This window comes from Canis lupus, chromosome Y, assembly GCF_048164855.1.
Source record: "Canis lupus baileyi chromosome Y, mCanLup2.hap1, whole genome shotgun sequence".
NCBI lineage: Eukaryota > Metazoa > Chordata > Mammalia > Carnivora > Canidae > Canis > Canis lupus.
Window position 1 is genome coordinate 3,525,314 of NC_132877.1, and position 26,605 is coordinate 3,551,918.

General features: G+C 41.0%; 1 protein-coding gene across 16 annotated transcripts in view; it reads right to left on the reverse strand.

Moving 5' to 3' along the window:
- The window catches only part of LOC140629125 (neuroligin-4, X-linked), a 369,817-nt gene that overhangs the window by 163,044 nt on the left and 180,168 nt on the right, over positions 1-26,605 (reverse strand). For 2 of the 16 annotated variants that reach the window (XM_072818616.1, XM_072818617.1), the window contains exon 2: positions 975-1,061. The exons of 13 other annotated variants lie outside the window; for them this stretch is intronic. The gene's annotated coding sequence lies outside the window, so the exon portion shown is untranslated. Of the gene's footprint in view, positions 1-974; positions 1,062-20,088; positions 20,193-26,605 lie in introns of all 16 variants that reach the window. One more of the 16 variants, XM_072818618.1, reaches the window with a different exon arrangement.

Consider the following 26,605-nt stretch of genomic DNA (forward strand, 5'->3'; position numbering starts at 1 on the left):
TCTCAGAGTCTACGTGTTAGCTCCACTCCTGTCTCCTCTATGTGCCCTAGTTAGGCTCTTGTTGGCTTATTTCTACATGGTCTTGCTATTTTCAGGTTTCCTTTCATGGTTTAAATCCTGGTCAAGATTGTGCATAATTTTGATTCAATAAAATCTCAGAAGGCATGGAGTTTTGTAAGCATCGTTCAGCAGCCTGTCTCTGCCATTCTGTGTTCATCCATGACAGAGCTCCCATTGGGGTGAGCAAGGGCTTCCTTTGTTCATGTATCCTGTGTGGAGTGATCTCGTGGTCCTCACATCCTTCAGAGATTCCCTTCTTCCTCCCATTATCCCTTGCTGGACACCTTTCTGCTCTTGCTTTGGATATTTCTTCTCTTCCATCTTACCCTTCTTCCTCTATGATGTTCGTATGATGGTGTTACCTTGGCACTTTGACCCTGGAGAGGATAGACCCTGTTTGCTTATGAAAAAGGCTTTGTCGGGGATACTTCGGTGACTCAGTGGTTTAGCACCTGCCTTTAGCTCAGAGCATGATCTTGGAGTCCCAGGATCGAGTCCCACATCGGGCTCCCTGCATGAAGCCTGCTTCTCCCTCTGCCTGTGTCTCTGCTTCTCTCTGTGTGTCTCCCATGAATAAATAAATAAAATCTTTTAAAAAAAGGAGATTTGTCTTCATATATTCTTTCTCTCTTATATTATGGTTAGGTTGGGCTAATTGGAGTAGAATTCTACTTCTGTGTTTTGTGTTCACATGGGGTCATGGTATATCTCCAAGGTCTTGCCTGGCTACACTAGTGCTGCATCATACCCCTGACCACATATCACAGGCGTCTGCTGTCTCCTTTTTCATGTGGGCATTATATAGAGGATCTAGGACAATCTGTATGTTACATTATTATTTTAACCACTTGCATAAATTTCTAACCCTTATGCTATTTGCAAAAAATTAAAACAGATGGAGACAAATGACATACATGTTTGTGTTGGAGTCACTCATTTAAAGTAACACTGCAATGATCATCTTTCTGTGCTGTTTTACTGGATTCTGTTGCTCTCCAAAGCTAAGGAAAGAAGAAACAGTGTTTTGGCACCATTTATTTTACTTTAAAACTAAAACAAAAGAAATGTCCTTTTTCACATCCCTAATAACTGGTGGCATATCCATGTAGCTTTATAGCCTTTTGGCCTCTCTGTGATTTCTGTTTTGAAGTCCATTCTCTTAGTGTTTACTGTAGAGTTTTACATCAGTGCCCAAAATCTTATTGCTGATTAAAGCCCACAGTCATACTTAGGAAGTATTTGGCAGCACATCTGGAAAAGTCTAAGCTGGGGACTTTAAAAAAAGAAGAAAAAATGTATTTTTGTCCCTTACAAGAAGGCCAGAGAGAGAGGTTTATAACTCAGCTACTCCACAATGCCTCCAGGAGCTCAAACCATCTCTCTCTTACCACTCCACCATGTTTAGCTGTTGGGTTTTCATCTTGTCCTCAACCTTGCAGCTCCTGATGTGAGAGTTGGTCATCCACATCCAGTTAAGGGGAAGGGAGGTAATTGGTATAAGGTGTTTGGATCCTTTTTATTATATAAGAAAGATTTCTCAGAAATTATGTCCATATGGGTGCACAGGTATCTCCTTGGTCCCATTCATCTTGGATGCCCCCCACCGCCCACCCACTCCATGCAGGTTGGGAAAGTGTATTAGACCAGCTGACCAAAGTGTGTCCAGGCCTCAGAACTGTTTGGCTCAAAATGGGAAATTCTTTTGGAATGCTTGAGTTCCATTGAACCAAGATTCAATCATTTTTCTAATTAACCTTCATCTGAAAGCAACAGTGTAGACAAACACCCCATCACAAAAGAACAGTGACATTACACTAGTTTATCCAACATCCAGGAATAAATGATACCTCCTTAAGTGCTAAGGAAGACATAATGAAGTAAATGCAAGTTCTGGTGCAAAGGGTTAAAGGAACAAGATTTATGAAAACAGTTGAATGAAAGTTAAATAAAAATGAGAATCCAGACCTGAAAATAATATAATGGCAGTACTAATAGCTGTCCAAAGTAATTACATAGCCAATTATGGTTACAAATGAAAGTTAATGATCATTAATTATTATCAGTATCTTTTTCTTATAGATCTCAAACTTCAGAAATTAATATAGAAAGTACAACTAAAAATTCAAACAATTCCCCAACAATTAAAAAAATATCACCCAGCAACACATTAACAACCCACCAGTTCATGCAGAACCAGGATCTATAACCACCTTTTATTATTTTAGAGAGGACTGCATCTGTTGGACTCATGCTATTTGTGTTTGTAACAAGACATGCCCTTGGATGAGGTGAGACACTTCACTGTGAAAATTTAGAATAATTTTATTCATAACTGAAATGAAAAATAGAACCAAACTTTCTGGATGGCTGACATAAGAAATGCCTGATGGTTATACATCTATGAGATAATTGGATGGAATTCAAGTTTCCACGGATGGAAAATAATGATGTATGACTCTAATACAACAAAAAGCCACTACAATCAACTCAGGCCATAGTCATTAAGCTTTTTGCCCAGGTGTCTGACTCCACACTACTTGTTAAAATAAGACAATGTCAAGGCGCCTGGGTGGCTCAGCTGGTTAAGTGTCTGCCTTCAGCTCAGGTCATGATCCCAGGGTCCTGGCTCCTGGATCAAGCCTCACATCAGGCTCTCTGCTCAGTGAGGGAGCCTACTTCTCCCTCTCCCTGTGCCTGCCCCTCCATCTACTTGTGCCCTTATACTCTCTCTCTGTCAAATAAATAGATAACATATTTAAAAAAAAATAAGACAATGTTCCCATTCCTGAAATTAGCAGAGCAGTTAAGTTCTCTCTGTCAAATAAATAGATAAAATATTTTTTAAAAAAATAAGACAATGTTCCCATTCCTGAAATTAGCACAGCAGGTAAGTAGCAAAAACAACACCAACATCAACAAGCAAGAATCTGTGTCACCCTTAAAAGAGGCACGTGGAAGATTTTAGAAACACAAGTAAGTTATTAAAACTGATAAGAAGCTCAAAAGCTTATACTGAAAACCATTTGGCTATTCCCAATTATTAATACAATATATTTTAATTTTTAAGCTTTTTTCCCCAGATTCACATTTAAATTCTAGCTAGCTAACGTACAGTGCAATATTGGTTTCCGGAGTAGAATTCAGTGATTCATCACTTACATACGACACCCAGTGCTCGATATGACAAGTGTCCTCCTTAATCCCCATCACCACCTAGCCCATCCTGCCCCACAGCCTTTCAGCAACCCTGAGTTTGTTCTCTATCGTTACAAGTCTCCTATGGCTTGTTTCCCTTTCTTTTTTCCCCCTTCCATATGTTCATCTATTTTGTTTCTTAAATTCCACAGATGAGTGAAATCATATGGTATTTGCCTTTCTCTATCCGACTTATTTCGTTGAGCATAATACATTCTGCTCATTCCACTCCATAGAGACTTCTTATAGACTGGGGCATAGAAGCTACATATTTGATAGAAAACATCAAACTGTACCCATTTGAAACCCAGTTTCTCAGTTCATATGATATCCTTTCATAAGAAAGTATGAAAGTTACCTTTGTATAAGACCGAAAACCATCATGTTTTCAAGACAATTAAAAAGGTAACAATTGTAGCCAAGAGATAATATCCTTGGTCTTTTGGATTATTTTCATGCTCTGGGTCATTGGTGGGAGACAAAGATATGTTCATTTAAATTACCTTAAGGTTAAACATAACACCTTTATAACAAGAGTAAAATACGGGCCTAGAAAAAAAATCTAAAACGAGTGACAGAAACAATTGTCCAATATGAGAATTGCCATTCCCGTGAGGAAGAAATGAAGTGAGATGTGCCCACATCATAACTGCTTGCAGTTTTTGTTCTGCTTCCCACTGTGGTGAGTGGAATGGGAGGGGAGTTGATATCATTGTGATCCTGGACACAGCCAGCCGCTCTGCACCTTGTTATATAGCATGACATCACTTAAATGCATTTGGTGTTTAATGTGGCTGGAGAAATCTCCAAATGTCAATTGAAATCCTGCCCTTAATTTGTCATGAGCAGGATTTGAATTTTAACAGGAACAACAGGGCCCCTTGCCCAACATCATTAATGAAGATACTCGAAGAGTGCTTGAAAGCATAAAAGCAGCACCCGGGGAGCCTTTCGCATACTCCAGGGATTTGGCTGGTCAATGCCATACCTCCATTATAAATTCAGTACCATGGACAGCTGATGACTACTCAAGAGACCACAAAACCATTCACAGCAAAATCATGTTCTTTTCCTCTTTTTTTTTTTTTTTTTCCTCCCACGAGCAAAGATAGATATTGGTCCAAGCGATGCCATAAAGGGCATATGCTTCCTTTCACTTTTAGGGACTGTAAGAGAATGCTGGAGACAGATTTCCCTGATGTTTGAAGGTGGTTTTACTGTCTGAACATGTGGATGTCAAAAATACTTATCCTTGGGCTGATCCTTTTTTTTTTTTTCCTCTGTGAGACAAAATGAACCACTTATCACTACAAATCATGGCCTCTGGATATGGACTAATAGCCTCCCAGCAGTTCTATTTGTAGGGATCTCCCCATATCACTCCTACATTTTTACTCCTCCATTTTTCTAGGCATTGGGTTAGTTTTACAATTTACAAGTTATCGGCTGATCCTAGATCCTCCTCCTGACTTGTGTGGGTATGTGGGCCTCCCCTTAGCATCTGCCATGACCCCTCACTCTTCTTGCTGTTGTCACATTGGGTTCACCCTTGGGATGACCCTTATATTTATCCACTCTCCTTTACCCTATCCACACTCCATTTCACTGCTTTCCACACTAGACACACTAGTGTGTCTATCCACACTCCATTTCACTGCTTCCAGACCCCTTGTTAATCTTGCCTCTTCCCCCACTGAACTTCTATCCTAAACTTCTAAACTGGAGTCTCCTGTCCTCCACCACTGTTCATGCTACTTAATGCTGAAAGACCCATCTCTCCAGAAACTAGGGTCAATCTTACCTACAACCCCAATTAACCCCAAACTCTTTACTCCCACATTCACTGAACTCTGAGCCACTTCCAAATCTAGCCACAGATTCCCTTTCTGCTCCATACCGAAATAGATCCTGCTTTAGACAAGAAAGATCCCTTGTTCTTCCTAAGTTATGGCTCACACTTTGTTATTCTGACAACTTACTTACAATCGTCCCTCAATCACAATGTCCAATGGCTCCTCTCCATTTTCTTTAGGAACCATTTAAAATTCACCTCTTTTATGATTCCTTCCCTAATGCTACAATCCAAACAGCATTATGCTTCCCTTATATCCCCATCACACAAGCCCGGATTCACTCCTTTACCTTGTCCAGTAAATAATGACATTTTCTTTTATTTCTATACTTTATTTCCCTTACTGTAGAAGGAACTGACTTATTATGCATTTGCCCAGTGGCACATATCACAATGATTTGTAGAGATTTGGAACTCAATAAATATTTGTTGATGAAATGAATCAGTGAATCACATAGAATGACAACACTAGCACCATGCTTATGTATTTAAAATTAGAATAAATTAGGATTCAATTTAATATTTATGGTGGATTCTAGCATTATCCTCGGGAATGAAATTACACCGAGAAGGACTGCTGACATTCTTGTCAAATTGGCGTCACTGTGTTCAAACAAAGTAAAGGGGATGCTCATGAAAGAGAGTTGAGAGTGCTAGCACAGTAGTTCATGCTTTGAAGGAGGAAGACAATCAAGGCATGGTCTCTACCCTTGGGAATACATGACACAGTAGAGGAGCAGCATAAACAAAGGTAAGACGATGGGGAGGCAGTTATGAGATAATACATACGACTGCATCATAAGCTAGAAAAGAGAAAAATGAGAAGATGAGTAAACAATGAAAGGAAGTAGGAGATGAGAGACCAAGAAAGACTGTAAGTGGTGAAGTTTAATCTGGGTTTTAAAATGGATTAATGAGGAAGCCATATGTTTCCCAAGCAGAGAAGTGTCAGAGAGAGAATTTAATTGTTAAGCCACTATTCTGTGACAACAGACTCTGATCTGTACTCTTTAATGGCCAGTGGGTGTCTTTTTAGGTTTAACTAAACATGCAAGATTACAAAACCTCCAAAAGTCACCATGGGGCTAGTAGTTCAGTAGGACAGAAAACAAAGCTGACCTTGTCAGCAGAGCTGCAATAGGCATCGGGGAGCCATCTGCCCCAAAGGTGACAGCTCAGATGCTAAGAGACAAGATCTCTACAAGGCCTCCATCCATCGTGGTTACTCCTACCTGGCACAGAAACTCCAGGCTTCATAGGAGTGAATATCTCCTATAAACACCACATAAGCAAAGAGTCCAGGGTCCCCATAGGGAATGTGGCACTTACAAAAGGTAATTCCCTCAGCGAAGCCTAAGGCTGTGGCATCCCCAATGGACTCTTGTAGTTCTTTGGGGTCCTTTTTTTTAAATTTTTTTATTTATTTATGATAGTCACACACAGAGAGGGAGAGAGAGAGAAAGAGAGAGAGAGAGAGAGAGAGAGAAGCAGGCTCCATGGACCGGGAGCCTGACGTGGGATTCGATCCTAGATCTCCAGGATCGCACCCTGGGCCAAAGGCAGACGCTAAACCGCTGCGCCACCCAGGGATCCCAGGTCCTTTCTGATCCAGAGGTGATTTACCAAAATGGAGACCCTCTTTATGGTAGGCCGAGTGCCCAAGATCATTGTTGCCATGCCCTTCATCTGGCCGAAAGAAGAACTGAGCTAGACAGACAAATAAAGGTCAGATTCTCACACAGCAGGGCGAAGGTCATGTTACATTGATGCATAGACATTATGCATGTCTGAGCCCCTCAATCATTGTAGCCATGGCACACAGTAGGAACAAGCACCAAAACTAAACAGATGAAGAAACTGAGAATCCCTGAGGGGAAGGTAATAGCCATTGACCAGGCAGGAAAAAAAAAAAAACAATGATATGAGGAAGCAAGAGGGAAACATCGATCTGTATGATTAGCATGCTCGCACTATTCATATTGGAAGGCAGCTATGCTCACCACTATACCACCAAAGCTGCACGTACTATTCATATTGATTGAGGAAGATTCAAGAGCAAAGGGGACAGATGAGAGATACCTAGGGAAAATTAGGATAAAAGTACAGTGTGATCACAGCAAATGGTACTCTAATAGTCAAACAGTCATTTCTGGAGACCTTGCTGCATGCCAGGCAGTGGACAGGCACACAAAACAGTCCATACCTGTACAGGCAAGATTGTCAAGAAAGCAATTAACTCAATGCAAATAAAAGCCTTCGAAGGAGAATAAGAAAGATCCACTTGAGTCGGCATGGCCACATGTGACCACGTGGGAGGCAGAAAGCTTCATGGGAAAGGTTGCATTTGTTCAGAATCTTGAAGGAAGGGGTACAGAGTCCATCAAGATACTAACCTGGTCTTCAACAACTGGCTCACCAGAGATGGGGCTGGGACTTGGTGCCGTGAAGAACAGGGAACCAGTAAAGTGCTTGGAATGGGAAAAAGGTGACCGACCCCATCTGCCTTTTTTTAAAGATAACTCTAGATGAGCCATCAAAGATGGAGGCTCCAGAGAGGGAGACGTGACCTTCATATACAACAAAGGAAATGGGAACTTGAACTAAGCACAAAAGGGACAAAGGGAGGAAGGAGAGATAAGAATTAGAGACATTTAGAAGCCATTCCTATGGTTTTCGCTCCCTCATCAACTGGTTGCTCAAGCCAGAAACATGAAATCTCCCCAGACTCACCTTCTTTCACTGCCAACCCTTGTCATTAAAATCCGCCTCCATGCCTTGCCAGGTCAACCTGCAAAAATCTCTGTACAACTCTAATCCCAGGATGATATGATAACTGCCCTTTAGGTGGACATAATGGCTCGGCACTTGAGCGTCTGGAGGATGAGGAAACAGGTATCACTTAGTCTTTGTAAAATATTGCAATGGGAACCAATGTTGAGCATCACAGATCCCTAAAATATAAATACAAAGCCACAAAAAAACAAAAGTAGCTTAATAAATGGCTCATAAACTGGCCTTCCATCCATCCCAGAAAAATCAGCTACCATTGTCACCAGTGCAAACTACATCCATAGCCACATGATAGATTAAAAGGGCTCCCTGCATTATCATTTAGGAAGAAAAGACGTTTTGTATGGATCTGGCCCTTTTCCTAGTTGTTCTGATGCATTGTTTTATGGTTTCATGGAACCAAACATATGTAGAATGGCCCAGCTCCGCTCATTTCTTATCAGCTAAGCTTGGCTGACCCACAGTGGGATAAATACTAGGGGACTGGGGTTGTGATTTTTCTCTTAACTAACTCTTCGATGAATTCTGGGTGAAATGCTAGCACCTTGTACCTTTGAGGAGAGTTGCAGATGAAGACTGAGGGTGTGCTCAACTGCACTCACTATTTCACTAGGGAAATAAAATACCCATTAGGTGAACCTTGTGGGTCTTTCTTATTTCCTCAACAGAGGCGAATGAGGAGATACGACATTCATCTGGCTACTGCTCTGGGGTTCTTTATGCTGTTGTTTCTCTATGGTTACTGTGCTTTTTTGAAATAGATACAAAAAAATGACTATTTTTTAGCATTATCTGTAATTGGACCCTAAAAGAACAAAGTCCTAAATGTTATTTCCATATTTCCAATATGTTCTTTCATTAAGATTCTAAATTTAATTTTTTTTTTACCTTTCTCCTTTCACTCCCACATATGTTTTAAATACAAAAAGTGATATACCACCTGCCATTGTGACATTTGCACAGGTGGGTATTTGAAAATGTTTACACTTAAATTTGGGGTAATGAATGCACAGAGAAAAATTTATATCGTGATTCACATATATTTTATATGCTCTTTTCTCATAATTCACTTTAGCATCAATATGATCACATTCCGAATTTTTAGTTTTGTACACCAAAATCATCTCCTTGCTCCTTAAAATTTTCTCTGATCAACCTTTCATTTCCTAGAATTAAATAAGAATTGCCCTTTGGATTTCTTTTTTTCCTTTCATCTACCTTCCTCCTATTTCAGAAACATCCAGCTAATTATCCAACCACCCACCGACTCAACCAAAGTGGAAATTAATACAGAAGTTTGGCTTATGAAAAGACAAGCATTCATTGGAAGATACTTGCTCTTTGCCAGGTTCACTGCATTTTTCGTTGCTTGGCAAATGATGAGAGACTCTTCATTTTAGCCCATCACCAGCTTTGGAAACCGAAAATGGGATTTAGAGCAATGCTCCCCTTTCTAATCCCACCAGCCACAAAGGAAGCCAGGTTCCCTACAGCGTGACCCTGAACTCCTACTGCTAAGTTTATTAAATTTTAGTAAACTTGCAAGCCTGTCTCACATGGTGAAAAGACCAATGTTTGGCCCAAAATCTGTCTGGGATATATTTGTCCTGTTCTGTGTTTGTTTTGTTTTGTTTTGTCCTTTACCTATCACCTTCAATTGTTCATCCTCTTACAGATCTATCCTGGTCACAGAATCTAAAGTATCCCCATCACCCACACCTCTTTCACGCTCTTATTTGCCTTAGAGCTTCCATGCCAATCTGAAATTCTGTCCTTAACGAATTTGTTCACTGGAGTTTCTACTTTGTCCCCAACTTGAGTAAGGAAAGGACAATTTTGTATCCTGTTTACTATTATACCCTCAGGACTCAGAAGAATGGTTCATAAATATTCATTAAGTGAATAGATGGATGGATGAGTGGATGGATGAGTGGATGAGTGGATGGGTAGGTGGATGGATGGATGGATGGATGGATGGATGAATGGATGGGTGGATGGGTGGGTGGATGGATGGATGGATGGATGGGTGGATGGAGAAGTGAAAGAGAGTCTATATGTGGGTCACTGACCCTGCTCCCATGCATCTGTGTTGTGTCTACTGTCAGGGGCTCTTGTGCTAGAGAGCTGGTCCTTCTCCACTAGTTTCTGATCTCTCATGATGTCTAGCATCTCATCTTGGCCAAGTTGGTTGTGGTGGGGGATGAAGGGACAGAGTTGTTTCCATGACTACTAACAGCAAACACTCTAATAATATGCTCACAGATCGTGTCAACCTTAACATGTCCAGCATGTTATCCAGTGTATCCAGTGATCTTAGCCACAAAAACAAAATTGACCATTTTTTAATTTATAACAAATTACGACACAGTCTTGAGAATTTAAACATTATACTGAAACCATTCAGGAGTGTTTTTCTGTTGCTCCCTTCGTCATGGTTTGGGAGCAGGAAGGAAGTAATTCAATGGGGGATATGCCGTGGGGAAGGGAACTGAGGTGTGTCCTGCTCTTGTTTCATTGCGGGGAGTATGAGATTCACAGTTAATAGGCTGTGAGCCCCAGTCCTCATCTGATCTCTGCTGAGTTATTCACTCGCTGTAATTATCAGGTTCCATATGCACATAATGAAGTTAATGAACAGTATCCCCTTCTGGCCCTACTAAGTAGACAATGAGATAAGGCTTACGCTGGTTGTCTACTCACATGCCACCTAGCAGAGACGCCTGTGTCCCCTCAACCACTGCTAACCTCCGTCCAGCCTTGGTGATCCAAAAGATCACTCATCACAACTTGACCTACTTTATATTCCCGAGCTTATTACCTTTATGAGTTCACTTCTCCACCTTAGAACATGGACACCAGGGCAGCACAGAGTGGTTAGTGCTAATTACGGCTCTGTCTTCAGTGCTGGGCACATAGTAGGGACTCATGCCCATGTGTTTCCTATGACAACGAATATCCTAAAACATGCAATTACATCTGGCATGTAGTAAACAGTCAATAAATGTGATCTGCAATTATGTATTTAAAATACCAAGGAGATCTTTGGCACCATCCTGCTATTTTGCCACCCAAGGGGAAAGGGATCTTACATTGATTGTGAACTTCTAAGAATGCTTACGACAACCCTCTGAGGACTCATTATCCCTGTTTTCCAGAGAGTTGTATCAACTTCCTCTGGATCACACAGGAGAGAATTCAAACAAGACCTGTCTGACTCAAACACACTCCTTCTTCAATGTGAAAAGGTCTTTTTCTTCCTGGCCACCTTTCTACAAATTGCTGGGTGAGCCGGTATATCCCCTTTTTGAGGAGCTTTCTGTTTAGGAGATAATGTGAATGTATGAAAAATATAGTATGAGCCACATGGAAAGGACAAGAACTGACAGTTTTAGGTCTAAACACATGACAATCCCATATGGTTCAAAGTCATATACACTAGGAAGAAATTTCTTTTATGTTCCAAGTGAGTGGACCTGACATTCTGAATCTGAACCTGGAATTCTTTATCTTTTATGGGTCATACAATTCTCTGAGGACATGATCCTCTCAATACAAAAATACATTCTTATCTACTCACAAAAGTGCCACACAGGTTAGGGGGCGGGGTTTCTTAGACCTCCTGGGAATCCATGGGTCTCAGCTGAAGAACATCTACTTCCAAGGATACAAAATTATCGTCAGCTTGACCTCAACATGTTATAGGAAAATGTGTATGGCCTCAGAGTCTTAGGTCTAAGAGGAAATTTGAAATTTAATTGAGAGGAGCACATCTCTCTTTTCTGAGCTAAATGTATTCTCAAGGGGTTGGCGGGTTTACATAAAGCCACTCAGGCAATTTTGACCAAAAGAAAGCTCTCTTTTATTTAGGAAGAATACATTTAGCCTGGAAACTTCCCTTGGAAAATAACAGCAATAATGCCTTTCTTTAGAAAACAAATTGACCTGGTTGAGACAAGATTATAGTATTTAATGTAATAGTCAAGTTTTGATCAGCAATTGTCGGGGGCATTTCCAATCTCATGGAGAAAGAAAGTATCTGTAGGGTAAAGGGTATGGTGGGAGGATCTTGGGCAAGGGTTTCAGACTTCAGCCCAGAAGCTTGTTCCTAATTTTTCCCTTCTCTGCTACCAACTACTCATTTGTCCACAGTTATGAGCCACATCTTTAAGATGATGTTTAGATTGTATGATCTCTAGAGATGGTTGTGGATGAACAATCCACCATGGGAAACCCTCAGATGTGCATCACTTTTAATACAGCTTTCCAGAACTGCCAGACACACAGGTGCATTGGTCAGTCCAGGTTATTGCTTTCCTCCTCTTGTGCAGTAGCAAAGTAGTGTCTCCTCCACTCTCTGAAGGCCCCTGGAATGACACTGCACCCTCCACACCCAGTACACATTAGTGTCACAGGAACCACTTGTGGATCCTGGACAAGCTGGAAGGGAACAGAGAATGCAGAACACAAGAGGGTGATAAGACTTCTCTCATTCCTCAGACCTCTTGTCTAAGGGGAAAGAGGCAGGTGGGGCTTGCACATAGGTGTGCGGGTTTATTCGTGCACGTGTGCATAATTAGACAGACACACATATGTGTGCATTCATGGGTGAGTCTCTAGATACATCCTCAGTCTATCAAAATGAACTCAAAAATATATGTAAGAATTTCCAGCAAAGCAAAAATTCAGCTAGTATTATGGTATAGAATAATAATAAACAATAATAATAATATCAGTATAATAGTAATTCTCTCTATTCAATGTCTGTGTATACACTTTCACAAACAACATGGATAGTACTGGCAATTCTTTTCCTTTTTCTGGATTATATTTGTTCTGACTCCATTTATGGAAATGCAATTAGATGTCTATTGAATCTAATAAAAATATTCAGCTTATCTTTTAAAAGCCTGATAAACTAAAATAAAAACTGTCACCAATTAATACAGCAGGTATACTCTGTGCTTAGACACTCAGAACCAAAACTTTTAAGTGTTTTTTTTTTTTTGAAGATTTTATTTATTTATATGAGAGAGAGAACAACCACAGAGGGAGAGTGAGAAAGAGAAGCAGACTCTCTGTTGACCAGGAAGCTCAATGTGAGACTCGATCCAGGACCCTAAGATCATGACCTGAGCCAAAGGCAGATGCTTAACAGAATGAGCCACCCAGGTGCCCCAAAACTTTTAAACTTTAATTGTATGCACAATTCTACTAAACAGCATGGTTATCAGGTTTTCATAAATGTATTTTTTAAAGATTTATGTATTTGAGAGAGAGGAACACACTGGTGGAGGGAGGTGGAGGCAGAGGGAAAGAGGAGAAAGAGAATCTCAAGCAGATTCCCTATTGTGCGAGGAGCCCACAACATGAGGCTCAATTCCACAACCCTGAGATCATGACCTGAGCCAAAATCAAGAGTCGTAGTCACTTAATCAACTAAGCCACCAGGCGCCCCTGTAAATATCTTAACTGAAAGAAAATACAAGTAGGCAGAGCAGCAAATGTGACAGCTGGTCTACCCCATGGTGGAGAAGTAGCTGATGGAGAGTTGCCTCCAAACCCAAAGTCTCTTAGAGGGATGTCTCAGGAGGGATCCCCTTGATACTCTTCCCTGCCACAGAAGCTTCCAGAATGATGCCTGGCTGGTCAAGTCAAAGCCTCGGGGTAAGACAGTGTGTCTGAGTAGGCCTTCTTCTCAGTCGGTAAGCCTGCTGGACAACATGGCCCCAGCAACAAGAGGAAAGGTTTGCCTCCCTGGGGACAGTAGTTGGGAGAGGAGGAGAGGCAAATCATTCCAAGAAAAGCACTGCCCACATCTAGGGTGTAAAAAGATACCAGGTCTGGAAGGCATGACACTGTGCCACTAGAGCAAGAAATATTTTCCTTCCATCCTTCCCTCCACCCCCTGCCCATATTCTAGAAGCCAGAAACCAAAGCTCAGAAAAGATATCCCAAGAGGAGTGAAATGCAAGGTGATGCAAGAGGACAAAAAGAGTATCTTATTTTCATATTGCAAACATACCTGTTGTCAGCACAAGAAATTTTATAAAAGACTGAGACAAAACACCACAAGACCCCCTTCATCTCCAACTATGCTGTGCTGCATAAAGGCTTAAACTGTTCACATCCCATTCTCTGTTAAATTCTTGATATTTGGCGCAAATGAAACAAATAAACATTTTTAATAATGCACTAGATAATTTTTCAATATAAAATAAAAACAAGCCACCTGTCCCCTCCTTTTGGCCTGGTTTCACCCAAGGCAATCCTGTGGTTCTAATATTCTGTAGTTTGACAAGGAGTCATTGATTTCATGCATTTGTCAATTCAGAAATCATTTGCTAAGTCATACCTGAAAAAGACAAATGGCTTAAACATCAAAAATACAAAGATATATCAAAGAATTCATATATAAATGCATGCATATATATGTATATATGTGTATATGTATATACAGTGTGCATGTAAGGTTGTTTGTAGATATTCTCCAGGAAAATAAAGATAGGGAAAAAGTCCTTTATTACAAGATTTATTTCATTTTATTTTTTTAAAGATTTATTTATTTATTTACCTTGACCTGAGCCAAAATCATGAGTCGGAGGCTTAACCCAATGAGCCACCCAGGCACCCCTTTTTTACCCCGAGATTTAATAACTGACTGGGACTTCCCCAGATGGAGAGTGAGGAAGAAGACATGTGAGTACAGCTTGTCAGAAGGAAGGCCCGGGGGCAGAAGGACGGCAGGCTGTGCTCAGGGAAACATAAGCAGTTTGTTCCGAGAGGCAAGAGTACATGGTATATGGAAGTGGAAGGTGGTGGGAACTGACCCTGCAGAAGAAACACAGGGACACATTTTCAAGTTCCTTCTGCATTGTCTCAAAGGTTGTAGGTTCTCTGGGCTGGTAAAGAGGCAGCCTAGAGAGATCTGGTCATGATTCACTTTTAATTAGGAAATGAAGTCATCAGATCTGGGAATCGGGACATGCATGTGACAGTCCCATGAAGGATGGATTTGAGGCTGGAGAGTGACAGTTTAAGTGGCCCTCCAAATGAAGATAACGACGATAAGAATTAGAGCAGTCACTGTGGGCATTGAGAAGATAGCACATATTCAGGGATCTTTTCCAAGCAGAAGTGATGGGATGAAGACAGGCACCTCCTAACTGGTAAGAAAGAGGAATTAAATTTTGCCTGAGTTCTTATCTTGGACATGCTGGTGTTCGGGGTACCTTTGACCAACATGAGGGTGCAGAGGGAGCAAAAGGCTTTAGCAGAGAATCATCTGTCAACATTTGGACGTGTTGAGTTTGGAGTGTCTGTATGACATTCAGATATAGGCTTTTCATAGGAGTTAAAAATACAATCTCTGTAACTGAAACGAGTGGTCTGGGCTGCCAGCGGAGACAAGAATCATTCATAAAGATGTGTAGCTGAAACTGTGTGGGCGGACTGAATCATGGATCAACTATCAAGAAGAGAATAGGTCAGGAACAGAGTGTTGGAGAGGCCAATATTTAAGAATGCAAAGGGAATTAAGTGGAGAAGGATCTCACAGGGCTGAGGAAGAGAACGAGGAGATAGGGACACAATGAAAATTTAGGAATAAGGACTGGGCCATGGCGACAAGCACCATAAGGACTTGCCATTGGCTTTGGCAATGTAGACATCGCTGGCCATACTGTCATGAGATCGTTTTAGTATGAGGTTGAGGAGGGTGGAAAATCCGTCTTGGGGAAATGGAAGAGAAAGAAGGAAATAAAAGTCCTGATTTCAAAAAAATGTGTCTATTAACGAAAGGAGGAATATACGTCATAATGTAAATTGGTGCAGCCAGTATGGGAAATAGTATGGTGGGATGCGTGGGTGGCTCAGCGGTTCAGCGTCTGCCTTTGGCTCAGGGCATGATCCTGGGGTTCTGAAATCAAGTGCCACATCGGGCTCCCCACAGGGGACCTGTATCTCTCTCTGCCTGTGTCTTTCATGAATAAATAAATAAAATCTTTTAAAAAAAGAAAAGAAAATAGTATGGAGATTATTAAAAAATTAAAAGTAGACCCAACATATAATCTGGCAATCCCACTTTTGGGCATTTACCCAAAGAAAATGAAAACACTAATTTGAATATAGGCACCGCTACGTTCCCTGCAGGATTATTTTCAACAGCCAAGATGGATACAGGGATAAAGAATATGTAGTATATGTATATACAATGGATTATTGTTCCGCCATGAGAAAAGGAAACCCCGCCATTTGCGATAATACAGATAGAACTTGAGGGTGTTCTGCTAAGTGAAATAAATCACTGGAGAAAGACAAATACTGTATAGCTCATTATAGGTGGGATCTTAAAAACAACAAGCTTGCAGACATAGAAAACAGATTGGTGGTCGCCAGAAAAGGGGATGGGAGAAATGGGTGACTGGGTGTCCAAAGGTACAAATTGTGGTTATTAAATGAAGTCATGGGGATGTAATGTACAGCATGAGGGCTATAGTTAATAATACCATGTTGCATATTTGAAAGTTGGCAGTAGAGTAGATCTTTAAAAGTCCTCATCATCATAAAAAAAATTTAGCAACTATGTAGATGTTAACTGGACATCTTGATCATTTTGCAATATATAGAAATATCAAATCATTAAGTTATACATCTGAAATAAATGTATGTCGATATACCTCAGTTTAGACAAAATGCAATTTTCATAAAATTGTTCAGTTGCATTAACATGGGGTTGGTTTATTCTTGTTATTTTAAATTAATATTTTACAAGTTAAAAAAGCATATGCCAGAAATTTATAAGAAATCAATAAAATTATTGATCTGCTGCCCTAAAAAAAAGAACAAGCAGGTAGACGGGGTTGAGGCTGTTTAGGGCTCAACCATTGAGCCATCCAGGCATCCTGAAATTACAGTGGTTTTAAGAGCTTTTTACTAAGAACCAGGGACAAAGACAGGGTGGAAAGACAGACTGGCCAATGGATAGGGAAGAAGTACCTGAGTTGGTGGTGGGGGTTAGCTTGTAGATCACAGGCAAAGGTTGAGCACTGCTCCAATTCTGGGAGACAAGAGAGACGTGGGTGCAAATTAATCTGCAAATGTGTTGTGCCATGTGGCTTTTGGGGGCTTTGTTCATCCCTGATGGATTCTTTGTTCTCTCTGTGAAGAGGGAGAAGGCTATTTTCTGAGAACTATGAAGTTGGGAACGTAGAAAACAAGGGAACGGTTGCCAAGGGAAATGGATATGAGAGCTGCCTGCCACCTGTGAGGTCTCCACTCTTTCCGGAAACCACATATTGATTGATGGAGAAGCCAATCCCATGCCATGATCCTGTCCGTTCCAGGGACCAACATCATGAGACCAAAGACATGGATATCCGGATGGACATAGAGCTGGGGGTCAGCAGGATGAGCTCCACCCAAGCAGAGGAGACAATTAAGGGTGTGAGGGAGGGTTCAAGTCAGATCCTCTAACCTATGCCTCGCATCTGGTGGATGAGAGGAGAGGCAGTCTGAGAGCAGCAAGGCTTGAGGGAAGACCTATCAGAGCGGGAGGCAGACTAGGAGCTCGGCTCTGCTGTTGTAAAAGGGGGCAGGAACAGGAAGATGGGAAGCTTGAGGGATGATAAGATCCTACTGAAAACCGAGGGGATGGCTGTTGAACAGTGATGAAGTTTTCAAACAGAGATTATGACACTTCCATTCTTTCTGGACCCTTTTCAGTCCCTGCCGGTGTCATGGACACAACACCAGCGCTTCCACATCCACGGTAAAACAGGCGCCTTCACCCTTCAGTTGTGTGATGGAACAACAGCTCTTGCCTCCAATATTTATGTAGTCGGTAGCTTTGGGGCATTTACATACATCTGGGATGTTACCCTCACGCACACCGTGTTCCAAGTCTGCACACAGACTCTGCTTACATGGGCTCATGTAATGTTTCCCAACATGATTTTTTCAATACCCATTTTGAGGACCTCCCGAACTTGGTGGACCACAGCAGTCTGTTGCAGCGGCCATAGAGCAGACACTGAAATACGCTCTTGTTGACGACTTGACTCAAGCCAGGGTCTTCAGAAAACCATCTACGTCTGATCCTGGTGCCTTTCAGGGGTGACTGATAACCTGGCGCCATTTTTCTTTGTGGGGTTACAGACACTCAAAGGGCAATGAGAGGAGCAGCCGAAGCATGGCGAGGAAATCTGGAAGAGGGTAAAGGTGGCCCGCAGGGGATGGCATCCTGCAGGTGCAACGTCTGCCACTTTCTACTTCCAATGCCTTTAAATCAGGATCTGTGTCCCTGGATGCTGTGGGTTTAACACAGGCCATTTCATGGTAGGTATCGTAAAAATCAGGCAAGAGAGCTCACGTAAACACGAGAAAAATGAACTATTATTATCATTATTACTACTATTTGTTGGAGGGTGGGTTATGATTCCATTAAGCTCAGATGGAATCTGTCACCTTCTGGATGCTGACAGAATTATGAGGAGGAAGGAGATGCATGTCAATGCCCTAGCTTTACAAAAGACAAATGGATAGGAGTTAAAAGGTGGCGTGGGTGAGGCCAGGGAAATAGGGTTTAGGGAGGAAAGAAAATGTTTTCATGTGTAATGACTACTTTCAGGATGTGAAATAAAATTTTTGAAAGCCAAGATGTTGTAAATAATATAGTATATTGCTCATTTCTCTGACGGCTTTCTACCAAGCCAAAAAAAAAAAAAAAAAAAAGGCACTGACAAATAGGAAATAGAACTATAAAGCAGAATGATCTGTAGGCCATATATTCCCCTGAGTGGATTTCGCTGTAACAATGAACCACAGGAAAGCTTCTGGGAATCTCTGGGGTTCCCAGCCGAAATCTCAAAATTGGGCTGATGGGGACAATCGTGTTGACAACTCATCAATTCTCTTTCAAATATTAGGGGGTTATTTGTTTCAACGTGTGGCTTTCTTCCATTCAAGGGAGCTTCGACTAAACAGATTTAGGAAAAAGAATTATCCCATCAGCTGAGTCCAAATCCTAACCCGTGTTTTTCTTCTGCAACATATTAAACCATCTGCTCTCCCCATGGATTCTCACACAGGTGTAGATCTGCACAGCCTTCAGGATTATTTTTTTCTTAATATCATGTTTACTGTGAAGAATTCAAAAAATGCCTAAGCATAGACACAATTATGGTTTTCACTTTCCCTGACAATCCCTGTGTTCCCAAGGCCAGGTACCTAACTCCTCTAATTAGAGGTAAACACTCCTTATTTGTTTATTTTTTTTTATTTTGTAAGATTTTTATTTATTTATACAGGAGAGACACACAGAGAGAGACAGAGAGAGAGGCAGAGGGAGAAGCAGGCTCCCTGCGGGGAGCCCAACGTGGGACTGGATCCCGGGTCTCAGGGATCAGGCCCTGGGCTGAAGGCGGCGCTAAACCACTGAACCACCCAGGCTGCCCCTTATTTGTTTATTTTTGAGCTCTTTTCTAGGCTGTGAAATACACAGACACATATTTGTATACACACATGCATATATGCAGAACATCTTAAATGCATATATGCACCCACACACATGTATGTGTACATATAAATTCATATATGTATATAGTCTTGTAAAAACACGTATATCCATATCTATAATGCCCATATAAAGTGTTAATGTAAATATATAATATAGTAAATATCTTTACATTTTTGCATCACTTGTTTTCTTTTAAATGAAGAGTAGCTTGGGACGCCTGGGTGGCTCAGCAGTTGAGCATCTTCCTTTGGCCTCAGGATGTGATCCCAGGGTCTGGGATCGAGTCCCACATCGGGCTCCCCGCAGGGAGCCTGCTTCTCCCTCTGCCTGTGTCTCTGCCTCTCTCTCTGGGTCTCTCATGAATAAATAAATAAATAAAATCTTTAAAAATAAATAAATAAATGAAGAGTAGCTCTATATTTGCAGGTGCATACAAGAACTCATTTACTCATTCCCCCGATGAGAAAACCTTAGGTAGCAACGGACATCTTTGTCCATGAAGCCATAGATGGAATGTTTGTGCCTCATCACAATTTATATCCTGAAACCTAACTCCCAATGAATGGTATTTGGAGGTGGGGTCTTTGGGAGGTGATTGGGTCATGCAAGTAGAGCCCCCCGTGAGTGGGATTAGTGTCCATAGAAGAGGGACCCCAGTGAGCCCGCTGGTCCCTCTTACCATGTGAGGACACAGGAAGAAGACGGCCACCTAGGAACCAAGATGCAGGTCCTCCCTCACTAGACACCAAATCTGCAGGTGCCTCAATCATAGACTTGCAGCCCCTAGAAGTGTGAGAAATAAATGTGTGTTGTTCACACCCGCAGCATGTGGCAGCCCCGGTGGACGAAGACAATGCGTCTTTGCAACCATGTATGTCAGACAGGTTCCTGAGAAAGAATGCTGGGGGGGAAAGGGAGTCCTTTTTGAAATTTTAATATAGAATATGAAACTTCTTTCAAAATTCTCCACCGATCCATCCACCCACTAGCAAGGTGTGAAAGAGCTTATCCGACCGTGCCCACAGATAACTGAACTTAGGTCTGTCATTAAGCAATGCAAAAGCGTAATAAAATAAAGTAAAATAGAGTTGACTTTCCTTAATATGACTGGGATCGGGTACATCTCTTGATGAGTTTTAGGCACTTTATTTCTTCGACTATGAGCTTCCTTAATGGCTTTGACAGAGTCACCTGCAACTGATTCCTGTCTTTTCTGGTGCCATGTAATGTGTCACTTTTGTTCTCAGTTTGCTATTCTCACCTCCACACAGTTTCCATATCCTACCCGTAGAATTTCCCTGCTACAATCCATGGCGGGGCAGGCATTTTGCACCAGCCCAAAATTTGCAAATCCATGAGCAGGGGAAAGGTGAAAAGTGGTACCCTTTGGAAATTGGCCAAAAATGCCAACTAAAGCCGTTTTCATTTTCTGTGTGACATTTGTCATGCTCCACGCATGGACCATTTTAAATTGCACATCTGACCTTTTTAACAATAGCAGGAAATGCCAGGAGAAAATGCAAAGCTCTTCATTTTCTCTCCTAAGCCCCTGTAGAAGCCATTTTTCACGGTCCATGGCTAGAGTCTATGATAAGATTGTCAAGGTGCCTGAAACAAGCCATCAATTTCCAGGCAGTTCCCCATCCCTACAGAGGAACATCACACACTCATGGGGCACGGTGCAGAGGGCTTGTTTCCCTCTGCTCTGGTTCGGGAATGCCGCAGCATAACAGTACCCGAGTCCATCCGAGACAAAGAGGAGTTCCACTCTTCCTATGGCATGATCCAGTATTAACCGACAAGTTCCCCACCACCATTTTAAGAAGAGAATTCCTTACACCCTATCAGGTTACAAAAGTGAAGGCTATAAACATCCCCTCTCAACACTGGAAAGAGAAATAATAAAGTCCCACGTTCCTCCTCAAAGTGCCATATCTACGAGTTTCTACTTAGCTTTTGAACCAAAGCAATGGTGGGTGTTTGCTGAGTTTTGAACAAGTTTAATGATGACACAAGAAGAATACATGATGCCAAATTCACGTCATCATCTTTAATTAATGACTAAGTGTCTACAGATTTAAGAGAGTAGAATTGACAGCACACAATGGAGAAGGTGAGTATGCGAAGTCGTTTGAATTCAGGCACACGTAATCACAGTGAAATCATCTTTGAGTTGCTGTGATTTAAGCATTAATTAAGATAAAATATTAAGCAGTGCTCCTCTATTATTTGGACAACTTTCTTTTATGGACAATAGATTTCTGGTCGCATGTATTTTGATATTAAAATAATTTGTTTTTTCCAAAACATCCAAAAAATAAAATAGCACGGAAATGAGATCTAAAATGTGTTCTCATGTTAAATTAAGGAAAACACATCTCTCGCGAAATTCTTCATTTTTCCTGAAAAACACATCCTGACAAACACTTTTTCAAAGAAGGTTATTCAATATTTATTTTTCTTTTATGTATTTAGACTTTCAGTTCTTAAAGCCGCAGCATCAGGGGAGGCATTGAGATTCTGATTTGTCATGAACAGACCATAAGATACAACTGTCTTCATAATCGCAAGAATTATTGCAACAATAAGAATCCCAGGGATGGAGAAGAGGAGGGGTGGAAAAAAAAAAAAAGAATCCAAGAGATTGGAAAGAGGAGTTAAAAAAAAAAAAAAAAAGAATCCCAGAGATGGGATTTCTCTAATAAAATCATCATTTACGGTAAAGAAAATAACTTATTCTCTTGATAATTGGCAGGATAGTGCCCTAGGATCTCTTTTGATGCTTCATAACAACAAATCAAGTTAAAGGATTAAATTAACTGTTTCCATGAGAAATATGCTGAAGAAATACTATCTTAGAAAATAAAAGCATGTTGCAACTAATGGCACAGCTCCTTCCAAGAAACAGGAGCATTAATTACGATACTAAGGGACGATCGTGTAATGTACGATCATGTGTAAGTCCATGAAATGTTACTTTTAAATATAAAATGCTTCAACTGCCTTGGTTTTCCTCATTCTCCCCGAGGAAGGGGACCACACTCTTACATAACAGGAAAGGGCGCACACTACCTCGTCCAAATCTACTTTCCCCACTCGGGAGCCTCCCATTCTTCCCCATGTCCAAGCACCGCACATCATGACCCACCACGGTGAGCTACCCCATTCTTGCTTGTGTCCAGCATGGAACCTGCCCCCTGCGCCCCGCCACTCTGTCTGCTTTCCCTCCCACTGAAGTCTTGTGCATCAAAACGCGATTCAACCATCAAATCTGGGAAGATAGCATATGGCGCCTCCTGTCTGTCCCCACAAGTCTTGGTAATCATCCAATCAATCGTGCACCGTCTACAGCACATCACAGGTTCTCTGCTACAGGATTGCCTTGATCCGATTCATGACCCAATGCCCCGCCCTACTCACTGTCTGCATCCTAGAAAGTGCTGCACGAATGGGTGCTGTGTTGGCTTTGTCCACCCACCAGGATTAGTCATGGCAATAAATGAAAATTAAAGTACGAAAGCATCTTTTGGTTGTGATCAAAATGCTTTGCTTGTTTAGCAAGTAAGCAAATCATCTATTTCCACCAAGATAAAATTGAGAAAATTGCTCCTTCCTGAAACATTCACTGCATGACAATGCCCACACCGTGGGGCACTGGGGTCCTTCCTGTCAGAGACGGTGATGTAACCCGTGGCAGCGCCATGCACACATCACAGGGCATCAATGACATGAAGACATGGCTGTCTGGCTTTACCATCCAGCCAGCCCTGTCAATTACTCCCATCTCCAAGAAAAATTTGCTGTATTCTCATCATCCAATTTCCAATTTTATGATTTCCAAGTTTGCCTTTGGTTGTTTTCGTTGTATCCTTGAAAATGCATAGCGTGCAAGTAACATTCTGACAACTGCAAACAAGCAAGTTTCTGTACCAAGTTTTATAATTTTCTGTTAACCCAAATTAGCTCCCTAAAATGCTATATTTTCAATCACCCTTCATCATCCATGTTATACTTTATTATGTAATATTAATATATTACACATTTATATTATTTGTTAGAGGTAGATGGCTTATTATTGATATTATCACATTGAAATTATTATTATTTGAGCAGTATTTTGCAATCAGGTGATGCTTGAAATGACAGAAATGGTATTCAGCATCTTATAATCGTAGGAGGTTGCCACAGTCCCTATGGCAAAGGAAAAATACGATTTTCCTTTCAAATATGTATCATTCATATTAACATTTGCTATGTGTGATTTTTATACTACATATTTATGTCGATATTTATCATGTATACATGAATTCTTATGGAGGTTGTGATGTTTAGATAATTATTCCTTGAATAACATTTTGTACCAAGCATTAACCTCAAAGGATGCTTGCCATGAGGGCAATGGCTTCCAAAATCATACATCATGAGGTTGCACTGTAGGAAAAGACAATGCTTTTGATGATCTCAGTTGAGACACAAATATAGAAAAGGATCAACTCAAAAAAAAAATAAAGAAAAGAATCAACTCTTTACATGGATCTGTACTTGTGTGTCTTGTAAGCATCCTGTGTATCCTTCCTGAAGCGTTTCCCACGCAGGTAGGTAGTCCTACGGGGAGAGCCTGTCTGAACTTCCTTCCATTCCCTTCCCTAAAGTTTATTATTTTTTTATCTCAGGTTTTTATTTAAATTGTAGTTAGTTAATATATGTGGTAATATTGGTTTCAGGGTGTAGAATTTTGTGATTCATTACTTCCATACAACACCCAGTGCTCATCACAAGTGCCCTCCTTCATCCCCATCATCCATCCGGCCCATCCCCTTCCCCACCTCCCCAGGCTAAGTGTATTATTAGTAGCTTTCTGATTTTCCTCCCAAATATCTCTCAAATGGCTCCCACCCACTTCTCCATCTTCATGACAGCCCTAGTCCAGGCCACCAGCCTGTCTCTGCTGGACCACAGAGGGACCTGCTGATGAGATGTCCTCATTGCTCTCCACCCAGAAGAATCTACCACAACACTGACCATGACTCACCCCTGTTCAACGCCCCCCAACAGGGACCAAGAATCAGCTGGCCATTCACCAAGTGTCTGACTCTTAATATCCTCTCAGGTCATGATCTCAGGTTGTGGGATCAAGCCCCACATCTGGCTCCAAACTCAGCACAGAGTGTGTGTATCCCTCTCCCTATGCTCTTCCTCCTGCTTGCTTTCATAAATAAATAAGTAAATATCTTTTTTTTTAAAGAAGTGCTAAGTCCATTCATAATAAAGGGACAATTTCAACATGCTAACTTAATATCCAGGATAATTGTAAGTAAATTCCATAAAAAAATTCATAATTTGGCAAGAATTTCATTTCAATCACCATATATATTTGCCATAATGATCGGAAAATTGCGAACACGGCATAAACTAAATTTCTATAAAGACTATATATAATCTGATGGATTACGTTAGTAAATTGCAATGAGTGGTGTGTAGGGGCTGTTTGCTAAAAGCAGGTAGTTAAAGATGAGTAAATGTTAACGCCTATTGTGCAAACAAAATTGAATGAATATCTAACTCTCTACATTTTGAGATTGTATCTCCCCGTCATCCCGTATTACCCATTAGGAGTTTCATGCATGGCTATGCTGCCTGGGTAAAAGCAAGAGCTTGTGACAGCCTTAATTATCATAAAATAATTCCATACAGCACCTAGAATTTTTCTAAGAACACACCAGGTGTTCGAGAAATAATTGCAAAATCGAAAGCTATAGGAATTGAAGGGTATTCTTATTTAAACTGAAGTTGCCTACCAATGGTAAAAGGTACATTTTTTTAAAGGATTTTATTTGTTTATTCATGAGAGACAGAGAGAAAGTAAAAGGTACATTTTAAATATCTACAAGTAGCATGTAACTGTTTCAGCCTTTTCTTGCCCATATATCTCCCTCAGGATATAAGGAAGACAGAACTCAGTTGAAGTCAATGTAGAGAAGGATGACCCTCTCTGCACAGGGGGAGGGAGACACAAGTGGAAAAGACTGGAAGCCACCCATCGATCCATTTAGCAAAAGGTTTAAGGGGTGGTGATGCCATGTCAAGTAGCATCTTGGACAAAGATGGGTCCAGCATGGTAAACTTGGAGATGCCTGCTGTGTGCATGTCTGGAGACCAAGTAGGAGTGGGCAAATACCTTGGCTTCGGACTTGGGCATGCAGGGGGCCACCTCCCTTGGCCACCAGTGACTGTGCACAATTGGAGAGCTATGTAACCACGAAGTACCTCCATTTCCTCTTCTATAAAAGGAGTATAATTATCAATGCTGTAAGGAAAAATGCCCCTGCAAGGTGGTGGACCAAGGTGTAGCTAAATCTGAGAACAATCCCAATAAAACCCGATAATATAAACGCTGATATTCTCCAAGCTCTGCACAAAGATTACCACTCCTGGAAGGATGAAGCTGGAACATGCTTTAATAACCTAATTTTAGTTTTTCCTTTTGTACGTATTTCCTAATAATCTTCAGGGTTGAGCTAAAACTTGTAGGGTTTGGTCTTCCCATATTCTTCCATCATGAACATTTATCTATGTATCCATCCAACTGTCTATCCATCCTTCTATCTTCTATCTACCTATCTATCCATTCCACTGTTAATATATTTAGGTAAATATAATTCAAATTATTTTCACTTTAAGAATTTCAAGAATGTACTGGGGACAATGGAGTAGAATGAAGTGTCACATACATGACATGGAGAATTAGGAAATAATTATCATGTCATACCTTTATGACTTTTACTCTGTTCTGATTCTATCAGAACCTCATTTTAAGATGTGTAAGAGTAGCTAATATAATTACATGGAGTTGCATGCTCATTCCCATACAAAATCATGTTTATGTTGCTGTATGTGGGCTGTAAAAATAACAACATAATTTCATTTTTAAATCGATAATGTAAATTTTAAGAAGCGATTTAAGAGCATATCCCCCTACAAATTGGATAAAAATACAAGAATTTCACAATCTTATAACTTTGAACTGTGGGAAAGATGTAAAGCAAGGTTTTCACTGGTATATGGTATATTTGAGAGCAGTGGTTCTCAAGCAGGGATGATTTTGGCACACAGAGGTTATTGGACAGTGTCTGGAGACACTACTGGTTTTCATAACTTGAGGTGGAGTCACTAGTGGCCTCTGGTGGGTGGAAGCC